Below are 13,487 nucleotides of genomic sequence, written 5' to 3' on the forward strand. Positions count from 1 at the left end.
GGTTTCTCAAGGTACTAAGCATAAAACTGGCAGGGTTCACCATTCTGGCTCTGCTCTTCCCTTTCATATATGAAACACTCTATCAGGAACCTTGAAACTAGCATCTTCATTCAGCAGCCCATTAGTTCTTCTGCCTTGCTTTTCTTAGTTTTCTTTCATACACATTTTAGCCATCAGTCTGATAGTGTCTTGTCTTTTCTGCGGATATACCATGAAAACCAGAGATGGTGAGCTTATCTACAAAATAAGCATAAGATAGGGGTGCGCGAGGTGATGGCTTTGTAAATATTGCTGTATACATATACACATGTGTGTGTGTATATATATATATATATTCACTGAAACAATCATAGGTTTCAGCCACGTAATAGTTAGGAATTAGCATTTAAAAAACCTTAGAAATTCAATGAAAAACCATAGGTTTCACACATGTTATAGAATAGTATAGGAGCTGAGTTGTAGAGAGGTGTTCAGAGACCAAGCCTCCTTTGTACAACACTCTGGCACTTCCTGGAGGTGCCTTTTGGGCTAGTTGGACCCTAGGGGACCTCTGGATTGAAGAGGAATTAATTCCCCAACTTAAAACGCACCACAGAGCCTGTTGGAACACATATCACCTCAAGCCCCGCCCCCTACCTTTACCACTGTGCAAATGCGCCCTGTAGCGCGTTCTAAGTTGGCGGATTAAGTCCCCTTGCATACTGGGGGTCCCTGGGGGCCAACTAACCCACCAGGAACCTCCAGTATGCGCCAGGGGGCTACGTTGCAGAGAGGTGTAAAAAAGGGGCGTGGCCCATTACACCTCTCTGTAACGCAGACCCCTGGCGCGTTTCCAGAGGGGAAACTAAATCCCCTTGAATACTGGGAGTCCCTGAGGGCCTACTAGCCCACCAGGAACCTCCAGTATGCACCAGGGGGCTGCGTTGCAGAGAGGTGTAAAAAGGGGCGTGGCCTCATTACACCTCTCTGGAACGCAGCCCCCTGACTCGTTTCCAGAGGGGGGACTAAATCCTCTTGAATACTGGGGGTCCCTGGGGGCCAACTAGCCCACCAAGAGCCTCCAGTATGCGCCAGGTGACTGCATTGAATAGAGAGGTGTAATGAGGCCACGCCCCTTTTTACACCTCTCTGCCACGCAGCCCCCTGGCACATACTGGAGGTTCCTGGTGGGCTACTTGGCCCCAAGGGACACCCAGTATTCAAGGGGAATTACTTCCCCCTCTGCAAACGCGCCAGGGGGCACGTTTGCAGAGTGGTGCAGGGAGGGGCCGTGGCCTCCTCCCCGATCCTATTTTTTTTAATCTTTTGGTTTGTAAGAAGGGGAGCTGTGTAGCCCCCCTTTTTTATTTTTATTTGTGCCCTGGGGACCCCATCCCCCAGGGCCTCACCCCAAAAAGTTTTTTGTTTTTTTACCCGGCCGGGGCCGCGTGGCCCCTCTCCCATGGCAAATCAAGGCCCCGGGGATCCCATCCCCAGGGCATGCCACATTTTATTTTTAATTTTTAAGGAGGGTGGCCGGCCTACATCTTTTTTATTTGTATTTATTTTTTATTATTTGGGATGGGGGGCTACGTGGCCCCCCTCCTGGGCCACTTCTGGCCCCGGGGACCCCATCCCCCAGGGCCTGGCCAGCCTCGTTGGCGGCTGTGGGGGGTCCCCAACACCCCCACGGTCCCTGCCGGCTCTCCCCATCCTGCGGGAGCCAGCATTGCTTTTCTGCATGGGGAGCAGCTAACATGCTGCTCCCATGTAGAAAAGCAATCCCCTTTGATTTTTGAAAGCAAGACCAAGTTTCCTGCTCTCTCTTTCAAAAACCAAAGCAGTTTGCTATGGTAGGGTGGGAGGTGCGAGGCTCTCCCCTACCATAGCAAACAGCAGTGTCCTGGGGTGGGCACCCTGGTACACTGCAGGAGCCGGCACTGGGGGGTGGCGGTCCCCAGGGCCATCAAGGGCTCCAGGAGGGGGGCTGCGTGGCCCCCCTCCCATCATTTGTAATGCCCCGGGGGGTGGTCCCCGGGGCGTGTAAGGGGCTTGAGTCCCCCACTCAGGTTTTTTTATTTTAAAAAAAAGAAGCCCTGGGGGGTGATGGTCCCCGGAGCTGCGGGGGGGGAGTGATCCCCCGCATACATAACATTCAAGCCCCGGGGGTGGTGGTCCCCGGGGCTGGGGGGCCCCTCTGGGCCCCCCATTATAATGAACAATATTAGCCCCGGCATTTACCCCCCCGGGGGCTACCGTACGCGTATCCCACGATTTGTAAAAAAAATAAATACATTTTTTCGGCCTTGGGGTCCTTGTGGGACCCCCTAAGCAGGCCTAGAGGTCAGGGTGTTTCTACCCTGCCCCCTTTGCGTGTTTTGCGTGGTTTCTTTCACTGCTTTATTGTGCCTCGGTTCAACCGAGGCACAAGATGGCTGCCAACACTTCCAGGTTTGGAGTGTTGACAGCGAATTAGCATGAATCTCATGCTCGGGAAGGTACGCGTACTGTGCGCGTACCGTACTTCGTCTATAGGTATATCTATGATTTTACTTTTGGTTTTCTTTTAAACTACTGAACAGATTTACACCATTTAAAAAAAAGCGTAATCTACAAACCAAACTCTACCTTTTTGCTAAATTTGGTGTAATTTCGTTCACCACTTCGGGCTGTAGCCCGTCTTAATTACCCTATGGAAAATTACATGGGGAAAACACGTTTTGGGACCCCCCTTTTTTCTCGCCCCCGCTTCACATATCACCCCCAAACTTTCAAGGAAGGAGCGGAGCAGAGCAGGCCATCTTCTCGGAGAATTTTGCGTGTATTCGTCGACCGGCGCCAAAGTTATTCCAAATAGAATGTTGTGGATTTCCTATGGAAACTAGGTCCTAACTATAACTACCTACTGGCGACTGCCAGATTTATTTCACAACAATAAATCATCCGGCACTCCAGGGTAGATTACGAAAGTCCTTTTTATTTAATGACGAGATACATCTACGCGTTTCGGGAGTCAAGCTCCCTTGTGTATATATATATATATATATATATATATTCACTGAAAAAACCATAGGTTATAGACCATATATAGTTAGGAATTAGCATTTAAAAAACCTTATTTTACTCACACAAAACCATTGAAATTCCATATATAGTTAGTTGCACTAACTATATATCGCGCACCCGCAATCCACTGCTGATGATGTCACATATTACATCATTCATGACATGGTCAGTGACATCACTGATGACATCACTGATGACATCTCAAATGACATCACTGATGACATCACTGATAACAACATCCAGTGATTTTATGTTTCTGTAAAGTTTAAATATGTCTTACATATTGAAGAATGAGTGGATGTATAAGTGTCTGGACGAAGGATTTAGTAGGTGCATGACTGACTGTATGAGTGAGTGATTAAATGTGTCTCACTGAGTGCATGGGTTAGTGACTAAACTGTCTTAATTTGTGCATCATTATGTCTGTTGTTCTGTAAACTGTTGCATGTGTTGATCAATAGCTATATGAGTAACTATATGGGTTATTGATTGATTGTCCAAGTATTTGTATGGGAGACTGAGTGTGTGTGTGGCTGGCTGGGAGGTGTGTGACTCTGTGCAGATCAATGTGTACTTATATCAATGATTGTATAACAAGGTAAGTATGTGTTAGTATATGTTTGAAAATATAAGGTGCTCTATGTTTAACTGTATAGACAAGAAAATGGAAGTGTGATTGATTCTTTACAGGACTGACTAGGTGTGTGAGTAACTCCATGGATGAGTGGCAGAGTGTGAGTGTCTGTATAGGTGTATGAGTGCATATGATAGTGTTGTAAAGATGAGTGATTGTATGTATGAATGATTGTATGGGTGAATGAGTGAATGTGTGTGTAGACGTAGGAATCAGTGAGTACATATGTAGTAACTAGTATTGGTGTGTCAATGGTTTCAAAAATTATACTCTGTATTTAACACTGGGTGAAACAGAGGTTATATTAAAATATGAGGAGATGCATTGTATTGTCACATGAATTATATCATCAGTGATGTGGTCATTGATGTCAAATGAGATGTCATCAGTGATGTCATCAGTGATGTCATTTGAGATGTCATCAGTGATGTCATCAGTGATGTCACTGACCATGTCATGAATGATGTAATATGTGACATCATCAGCAGTGGATTGCGGGTGCGCGATATATAGTTAGTGCAACTAACTATATATGGAATTTCAATGGTTTTGTGTGAGTAAAATAAGGTTTTTTAAATGCTAATTCCTAACTATATATGGTCTATAACCTATGGTTTTTTCAGTGAATTTTCAAGGTTTTGTAAATGCTAATTCCTAACTATATATGATCTATAACCTATGGTTTTTTCAGTGAATTTCAATGGTTTTTTAATAGCAAATATCATAAGCTGTCGAATGTCAAGTACGTGGTAAGTGAAAACATTTTCGTGTTTATGCACACTGATCTGCTTTGAATGGTGCCCCCCCCCCCCCTCATTTCTATTAGGAGTACTCTCTCTTTGCACATAGTTAAGGGTAGTTAACGCAGGCCTTTGCCCCCGTTGTAATACGTCGTGCCTGCTTCTCTCTCCATTTGATTGATTGTTATCCAAGTATTTACTGTTTTAGAATTGGTTCTCTTTGGTTCATTCTCTATTTACAAACAAACACAGAGTCGCAATACTCTGTTTAGTCTTTGCAGATAACGAAAAATCGTGTAAAAAAAAAAGAAAAGGAATCGAGCAAAATCAGTAGGCCACTAACGGGATCTCTTTTTGACCTCGCTAAAATAGAAACATTAGGAACAACCCCTCATGACAAATACAAAACTAGTGAAATGAACTGAACTCCACACAATGATGGCTGCAAAACAGCTCGGCTCCGCCACCCACCCCGCCCAAAATAACGATAAAGAGCGGCTGCCATGATTGGTTGCGGAATGGCCACGATGGAGCTACGAAATGGTACTGCTCTCATGCTAACCCCAGCTTCAGTCTGAAACATCCAGAAACACTGTAGACTACCAATTCGATCAGTTCCGGTAGCGCCCCAATGTAACCCGGTAGAGAAGAACTAGCCCTCCCCTCTTTGACTGATGGTTCTTGTTGCCTGTCCCTTCTGTTGTCATTTAACAGAACTATTTAGCCTGCTGAAAGGGGTTGTGTTCCGACCGCTGGTTGGTGGAGACATTTTGACTATATTCTGGACCTGCGTTGTCGTGTAATGCGTCATATGACGCGCCGCGTTAGCGCATCCGGAAGTCATCCGGGGCGCGCAGCGCATAACGTAAGCATAACAAGTCATGTGACTTGTTAATAAAACTTTTCATTGGTTCATTTTACTTTTCTTATTCTAATGATGAAAGGCTTGGTCATATGACCTAAAAATTACGCTTTTTATTACTTCCGAACATTATTTTTTCTTAAATATATGTTATAATGTTCCAGGCTAATGTACTTTCCCGGAAAATTTACAACTGTCCTGCAAGTAAAATATATTCTTTTTTCGAGAAAAAGAGCGTTTCTTCGTCCCATGACGGAGCCGTTGAGCAAAAGAGGGTCGACCTGCTGTCTTAGTCGCCGATACGCCTGAATATGAGATTCTTATCGATCACTTTATGTTGCAGGAATAGAAAACACAACAGCCCTTGACCATTTATCTTTACTGCGTTCCTTCGTATTATACCTTTTACCCTTCATGTAATTGGTCTGCTTTATTTCACTTGCCTTTTAATGATTCTAAAACAGTGACTATTATTAAAAACTTTACCAATGTATATACTACTACCATGTTTTCTTTTAAAAACCTTTATTGTGAAAATTTCATTATACAAATACGAGCCTATAACCACGTGGGCCGGCCACGGAGCAAACTGTAATCGTATATGATGAGTAGACATTTACACTGTAGAGGAACGTAACGGGCGGGCCATTAGGTTGCAAGAACTAAGGTGTCTAACAGTTACGGAATCGGTGGACGTACATTTTATAATTAAAATACGACAGGGCCAGTTACAATAAAATTATCTAGATATACATTTGCGGGCAAGTACCATGGGTGACGTTAATTCGAACTTTCAATAGTACAGTAATCAATAACACATCAGAACTTAATATCAAGAGGGATATCGAAATATTCAATCTATTCTCGTCCCCGCCCGCCATGTGCATCAAAACTGCATACGTATCTCGTGATTTCAAGGTTCTGCAACCAGTACACAACAAGGAGTTACGAGTCCCATTTATTCCGGCGCCATTTTGGGCAAGGACGGGCAGGTCCAGGATATAGTCAAAATGTCTCTACCAACCATCGACTATGATGATGTTCATATGCTGTATTTATTAGAGTAACACTCATTTGTCCACATGAAATTAATTTGCCACAATCTAAACATGTCATTTTAATCTTTCCAAAGTTCTTCTAAATATTTGGGACCGTTTCCCTTGCCTCTGATGCTGTCAGTGCCACTTCTTTGATGAATGTACTAGCAGGTCAGGGGTTCTCCTCCAAATCTCTCTTTTATGCAGCACTATAATTAATTGGTGCCACCTCTCCATATGACGATGCATGGTATAGTTACCATAGCTATATTTTTTTTGGTTCCTCTGGAGAGTTCATCGTGGCAGATGAAGCGTGTAACGTACCGGGCATTTACCTTTTTTTGCATGTACAGGAAAGGAAAAAAAAATCGAGCGTCCGAGTTCTAAGGTGTCCCAGGGCCATTTTAGTGGACCAGGCCCAAATCCAAAGAACAGGCCGCCATTTTGAGAGTCCTGTTGCAGCCGCCTGTCGCTGTAGCATCAAGAGCAGCCGAAACTCAGCTGAATGGCAACTGAAACGGTAAAGGGGCGCCCCACTACAGCAGACGAGCCTCCACCTAGGAAGGCCTGTTCACGCCGCCTCCCCCCCCCCCTTCGGGCACCCCACGCCGTTATTCGGAGCAGTATTGTAGGATGGCCACACCAGTGCGGCAACTTGCTAGACATCACCTCGGTGGTAACCGAATCTCAACGCCTTGTGGTGTCTTCTATTCAGAAAACATTGTTATGCTGCCTTCGACCTATTCGCCGCAAGTGCGCACACAACTCAACTGCATAGCTTGCTAGACACCACCTCGGTGCCATCCGGATCTTGGAATCTCAGCGCCTTTTGGTGTCTTCTCTTCAGAAAATATTGTTGCGCTGCCTTAGGCCCCATTCGCACATCGGTCCGCTACTGACGCCATCTCACAGGCTAATGGGGCGCCCCACGCCGAGTTTCAGCATTGTAGGATGACCACACCAGTACAGCAACTTGCTAGACATCACCTCGGTGCCATCCGGATCTCGGCGCCCCACTGCAGATGAAGTGCCTCTCAACTATGAAACCACCACGGTGACATCCGGATCTTGGCGCGTTGTGCTGCCTTCGGCCTATTCGCACATCGGTCCGCTACTGACGCCATCTCACAGGCTAATGGGGCGCCCCACGCCGAGTTTCAGCATTGTAGGATGACCACACCAGTACAGCAACTTGCTAGACATCACCTCGGTGCCATCCGGATCTCGGCGCCCCACTGCAGATGAAGTGCCTCTCAACTATGAAACCACCACGGTGACATCCGGATCTTGGCGCGTTGTGCTGCCTTCGACCTATTCGCACATCGGTCCGCTACTGACGCCATCTCACAGACTAATGGGGTGTCCCACGCCGAGTTTCAGCATTGTAGGATGACCACACCAGTACAGCAACTTGCTAGACATCACCTCGGTGCCATCCGGATCTTGGCATCTCAACGCCTAGTGGTATCTTCCATACAGAAAATATTGTTGCGCTGCCTCTGGCCCCATTCGCACATCGGTCCGCAACTTAGACATCACCTCGGTGCCATCCGGGTCTTGGCATCTCAGCGCCTTGTGGTGTCAGTCAGAAAATATTGTTGCGCTGCCTTTGCCCCATTCACACATCGGTCCGCTACTGACGCCATCTCACAGGCTAATAGGGCGCCCCACGCCGAGTTTCAGCATTGTAGGATGACCACACCAGTACAGCAACTTGCTAGACATCACCTCGGTGCCATCCGGATCTTGGCATCTCAACGCCTAGTGGTATCTTCCATACAGAAAATATTGTTGCGCTGCCTTTGGCCCCATTCGCACATCGGTCTGCAACTGACACCATCTCACAGGCCAACAGGGCGCCCCACGCCGACTTTTACCATTGTAGGATGGCCACACCAGTACAGCAACTTGCTAGACATCACCTCGGTGCCATCCGGATCTTGGCATCTCAGCGCCTTGTGGTGTCAGTCAGAAAATATTGTTGCGCTGCCTTTGGCCCCATTCGCACATCGGTCCGCTACTGACACCATCTCACAGGCCAACAGGGCGCCCCACGCCGACTTTTACCATTGTAGGATGGCCACACCAGTGCCACAACTTGCTAGACACCACCTCGGTGCCATCCGGATCTTGGCATCTCAGCGCCTTGTGGTGTCTTCTATTCCGAAAATATTGTTGCGCTGCCTTTGGCCCCATTCGCACATCGGTCCGCTACTGATGCCATCTCACAGGCCAACGGGGCGCCCCACGCCGACTTTTACCATTGTAGGATTGCCACACCAGTGCGGCAACTTACTAGACACCACCTCGGTGCCATCCGGATCTTGGCATCTCAGCGCCTTGTGGTGTCTTCTATTCAGGAAATATTGTTGCGCTGCCTTCGGCCTATTCGCACATCGGTCCGCTACTGACGCCGCCTCACGTGCCAACGTATTTTCATCCGCATTTTATACCCTATGCCGCATAACAGGTCATGTGACTTGTTTATAAAACTTTTCATTGGTTCATTTTACTTTTGGTTTCCTAATGATGGAAGGCTTGATCATATGACCTAAAAACAACACTTTTCATTGGATGAAAACTTTTTTTTTTTCCCAAACGATGAAAGCCCCACCTTGTTTCTGGATGTTTCAGACTGAAGCTGGCGTCAGCATGAGAGCACCACCATCTCATAGCTCCGTCGTGGTCATTCCGCGAGCAATCATGGCAGCCGCTCCCCACCAGAAGCCTACAGGAGTCGGGGGCCCCCAAAACTTTTGATGAATCCTCAAGGCGGAGGGGACGCTTTCGAGAATGGGGTCCAAGACCTAGCAGACAAGCGTCCGATTTCCAAGGTGTCCCAGGGCCATTTCAGTGGACCAGGCCCAAAAAGGAAACAGCCTGCCGCCATTTTGAGAGTCCTGTGACAGCCGCCTATCGCTGCACCGCAAGAGTGGGCGCAACTCAGCTGAATTGCGGCTTTTGACACAGTGGACCAAAAGCGGACGGAATGGCAACTGAAACGGTAAAGGGGCGCCCCACTACAACAGATGAGACTCCACCTGGAGAGGCCCGTTCACGCCGCCTCCCCCGGGGCGCCCCACGCCGTTATTCGGAGCAGCATTGTAGGATACCAAAACCAGTGCGGCAACTTACTGGACATCACCTTGGTGCCATCGTTCTGCTGCCTTGGAACTATTCGCACAACAGTTTGCTACTGATGACCCACCCCCCGCGACGCCCCACGCCAGAAATCTGGACGTTGTGCTGCGTTGGGACTATTCGCACAGCCGACCGCTACTTCGTTGTTTTTCCCTAAAAATGTTTATATGTTATTACTGTTTTTGTTTTCTTGTATATATTTATAAGTTATTAAAGTTTTATAATCTTACTACTTTGTTGGAGTGCTATATATTTTTAATGTGACACATAATTGTAAAAACTTTGATGTACAAAGAGTCATCCCTGGAATCTTCCGCTTCAGGCTCGGTCCCCTCCCCAATCACAATACAGGATGGTTTTCAGATAATAGGAACGCGTCTGCTGTGACGGATCTCATCGAGTGTGGGCCTTGATCTACTATAACTCCTTTGAAGAGGGGTGATTCTTTACAGCTAGGGCCATAAACTACATCTGCAGGGCTAGCTGATACCCTAGGACCGGCCTGGACAATCGGACACAGAGGAAAAGGAGTGTCAGAGGGTGCGGTAGTGAATAGGGCGAAAGGGAGGTGTCGGGCGGGCACAGGGTGTGATTCTCAGGGAAGAGCAGCGCAGATGGGGGGTGGTTTATTACCCATGCATAAGACAGAGAGCGGGGGTGACCACTGCCTGGGGGAGATGCTTGCGAGGGTGGGGAGTCATGCTAAGGATCGACAGCGTGCACAGAGTGGGTCTGGTCAAGGCATCTAAAATGACTGCCGTGCACGACAAAAGTGTGGCATTTGAAAAAAGGCAAGATGGCGCAGACAATGTTTTTCAACACTTCCTGATTTCCTTCGAATCGAACGTTAACAGACGTTGGGGCATATTACCAAAGTTAAGCGATATTTATCCCTAACGATGCTTAGCAACGATTTTTTTACCGCTAAGCATCGTCAGAAATTATCGCAGATAAACCTTGCTATTATCAAGGTTTATCGCAAATACGATAAAAAACGACCGCAATGCATTAATATCGCTGAAAACTCAGCGATATTCATGCATTACCGAGCTAATGCTCTTAGCCATGTTATCCACCTCCCATTGGATAACATGCCTTAGAACTGCTCAGGGCAGGTGCTAGCTTTTGGAGATATTCGCGCTTATCGAGAATATTTCCAAAAGTTGATAATAGGAGATAGCGATGTTAGCGACTGTTTCCAGTTGCTAACATCTTGGCATGCCCACTTTGCATGTCATTAGTGATAAATATCACTCACATGCAAAGTGGGGCCCAAGATGGTCGCTATCTCCTACTAGCCGTCGCTAACTGGTGTTAGCAACAGCTAGGTAATACAGATATAATTTTATCTCCGCGAAGCGGAGCGCTGTTACAGATATATATCTTTTTTTGAACGTTAATTTCTCAAAATCCACTGGAGCACATATATTGAGACCTAGCAAAGGCACATCGGACTACCAGTCCCTACAATTTTGCCAAGTTTCGTGCAAATCCATTCAGCCGTTCGATTATTATTATTTTATTTTTTTTGCCTCGCGGGGCCCTTTTAAAACCTCCACATCAAACCTAAGAGGTCAAGGAGGATCTACTATGCCCCCTTATGGTCATTTGCCCCTTCGCTTTGGCCTCCTCTTGTCTCTCGATCCTACCGAGAGACAAGATGGCGGCCGCTACGGACTGTTTGCAATGTTTACAGACGCCGGAGAACCAATCAGCTTCGCAAACCTCCGTTACGCGAAGCGGAGCGCTGTTACAGATATATATCTTTTTTTGAACGTTAATTTCTCAAAATCCACTGGAGCACATATATTGAGACCTAGCAAAGGCACATCGGGCTACCAGTCCCTAATATTTTACCAAGTTTCGTGCAAATCCATTCAGCCGTTCGATTATTATTATTATTTTTTTTTTTTGCCCCGCGGGGCCCTTTTAAAACCTCCACATCAAACCTAGGGGGTCAGCGAGGATCTACTATGCCCCCTTATGGTCATTTGCCCCTTCGCTTTGGCCTCCTCTTGTCTCTCGATCCTACCGAGAGACAAGATGGCGGCCGCTACGGACTGTTTGGAATGTTTACAGACGCCGGAGAACCAATCAGCTTCGCTTCACAAAGCTCCGTTGCGCGAAAAGTACGCGAACTGGAGCGCTGCCCGGTCCACTGTTACAGATATATATCTTTTTTTGAACGTTAATTTCTCAAAATCCACTGAAGCACATATATTGAGACCTACAAAAGGCACATCGGGCTACCAGTCCCTACAATTTTGCCAAGTTTCGTGCAAATCCATTCAGCCGTTCGGGCTAAAAGTGAGGCCAACCGCCCTATGGAAAACTCAATGTTAAAAACACGTTTTGGGACACCCCTTTTTTCTCGGCCCCCCCTTGACGAACCCCTCCAAATTTTCAAGGGCTGCTCAGAAACAAAATGTGCCATTTTCCTGAAAATGTCAGCCGATTCCGTCCACAAACGCCAAAGTTATTAGACATAGAATTTTCAAAAATCCCATAGGGAAAAAATCCTAACTATATATACCTACTGGCGACCGCCAGTAGGTAATATATATATATATATATATATATATACACACGCACACATTTATTCACTCTAAGACATTGAGCCCAGGGCTATTATACATATATTGTACTGCACAAGAATGCCCAACACAAAATAATTTTTCATATTTTTGCTTTCGTGCTTTTTAACCTTACCCACACGAAAAATGTGTCATATGCACTGTGATGTATTTAAAATTCAGATCAAGGCACCTCCGTCTCGTCCCAAGAAAACCCTTTTGACAAACCATCCAGCGCCTGCCAGGAGTATCGAGTCCAGCTAAGGACAAATTTCAAGATGAACCTGAAATCAATTTGCCATCAAATTTTCATGCCTCTCCCAGACTATCTGTGGCATTTTAATTACAAACACCCTGGGCGGGGGGTGCTACAAATATTGACACTTGGCTCCTACAGTAAACTTTATTGGCAACCTCTGTCTGAAAGAAGTACTCACGTAGAATAACAAGAAACATCCGAGGATGTAGTTAGGCGGCGGTCACTGGCAGTATATTCACATCAGCAATTTACTCCGTCCTTTTGGTGTATTATCAGGGAAAACATTGTGAAGGATTTTCAGTGTTTCTTTGGCTGGTATTGCACTTTACAAAAAGAGCAGAAGGTTGTTGTGAATGTGTTTATCATCTTTCAGTCATGCAGTTTGCATTGTACGATTCTGTAAGCTGACATTCTATGCTGTTGTTGTTCTATGACCATATTTACTGTATTTTATCATGCACAAAGGAAACAGTTCAAAAACAGGAGAAATGCTGCACCAACGCCACAGAGATAAAAAAAAAGCACTATGCTGCTTTCTGGGCTATGGGCTAAATTATAAAAATCGATGGAATTTGTGACTGGCAGATAATTCTACATAAATGCATTTTATATTTATAAAGGGGAGGTTTTAAAAGGGGGCACCTAAACTGTGTTCCCATAACTGCTAGAAGATAATTCAAGGAGTCAAACGAAATAACAATATATAAAGGGCAACAATGGCCAGTCATCTGTGCATCAAATATTTTATACAGAATCAGCAAAGATGCGGAGCTGCTACATACATAAATCGATCAGATAAGCTTATGGTGCAGTGCTGCGCAGTGCTTCACAAGGATCACTGAAATAATATCGACTACCAAAATATCGACTACCCAAAATATCGACGAGAAAATATCTACAACCAAATTATCGAGTTTGTATGTACAAACAGGTAAGTACAAAAATATCGAGTACAAAATATCGTTAACAAAAATATAGTTGTAAAAAATATCGACTTTAATAAAAACAATGTTTAATTACATTAATATAAAAAATTAATTACTAAAATATAATTAACAATACTTAAAATAACTTTTAATAATTAAATAATTAATGAAAGTAAAAAATAATATTTTTGTAATCATATTTCTTAAAACATATATATATATAGTAACAAAATTTAATTAAATAATAGCCAATATTATTAACGTACAAAT

This window comes from Lissotriton helveticus, chromosome 12 (assembly GCF_964261635.1).
Source record: "Lissotriton helveticus chromosome 12, aLisHel1.1, whole genome shotgun sequence".
NCBI classification, from domain to species: domain Eukaryota; kingdom Metazoa; phylum Chordata; class Amphibia; order Caudata; family Salamandridae; genus Lissotriton; species Lissotriton helveticus.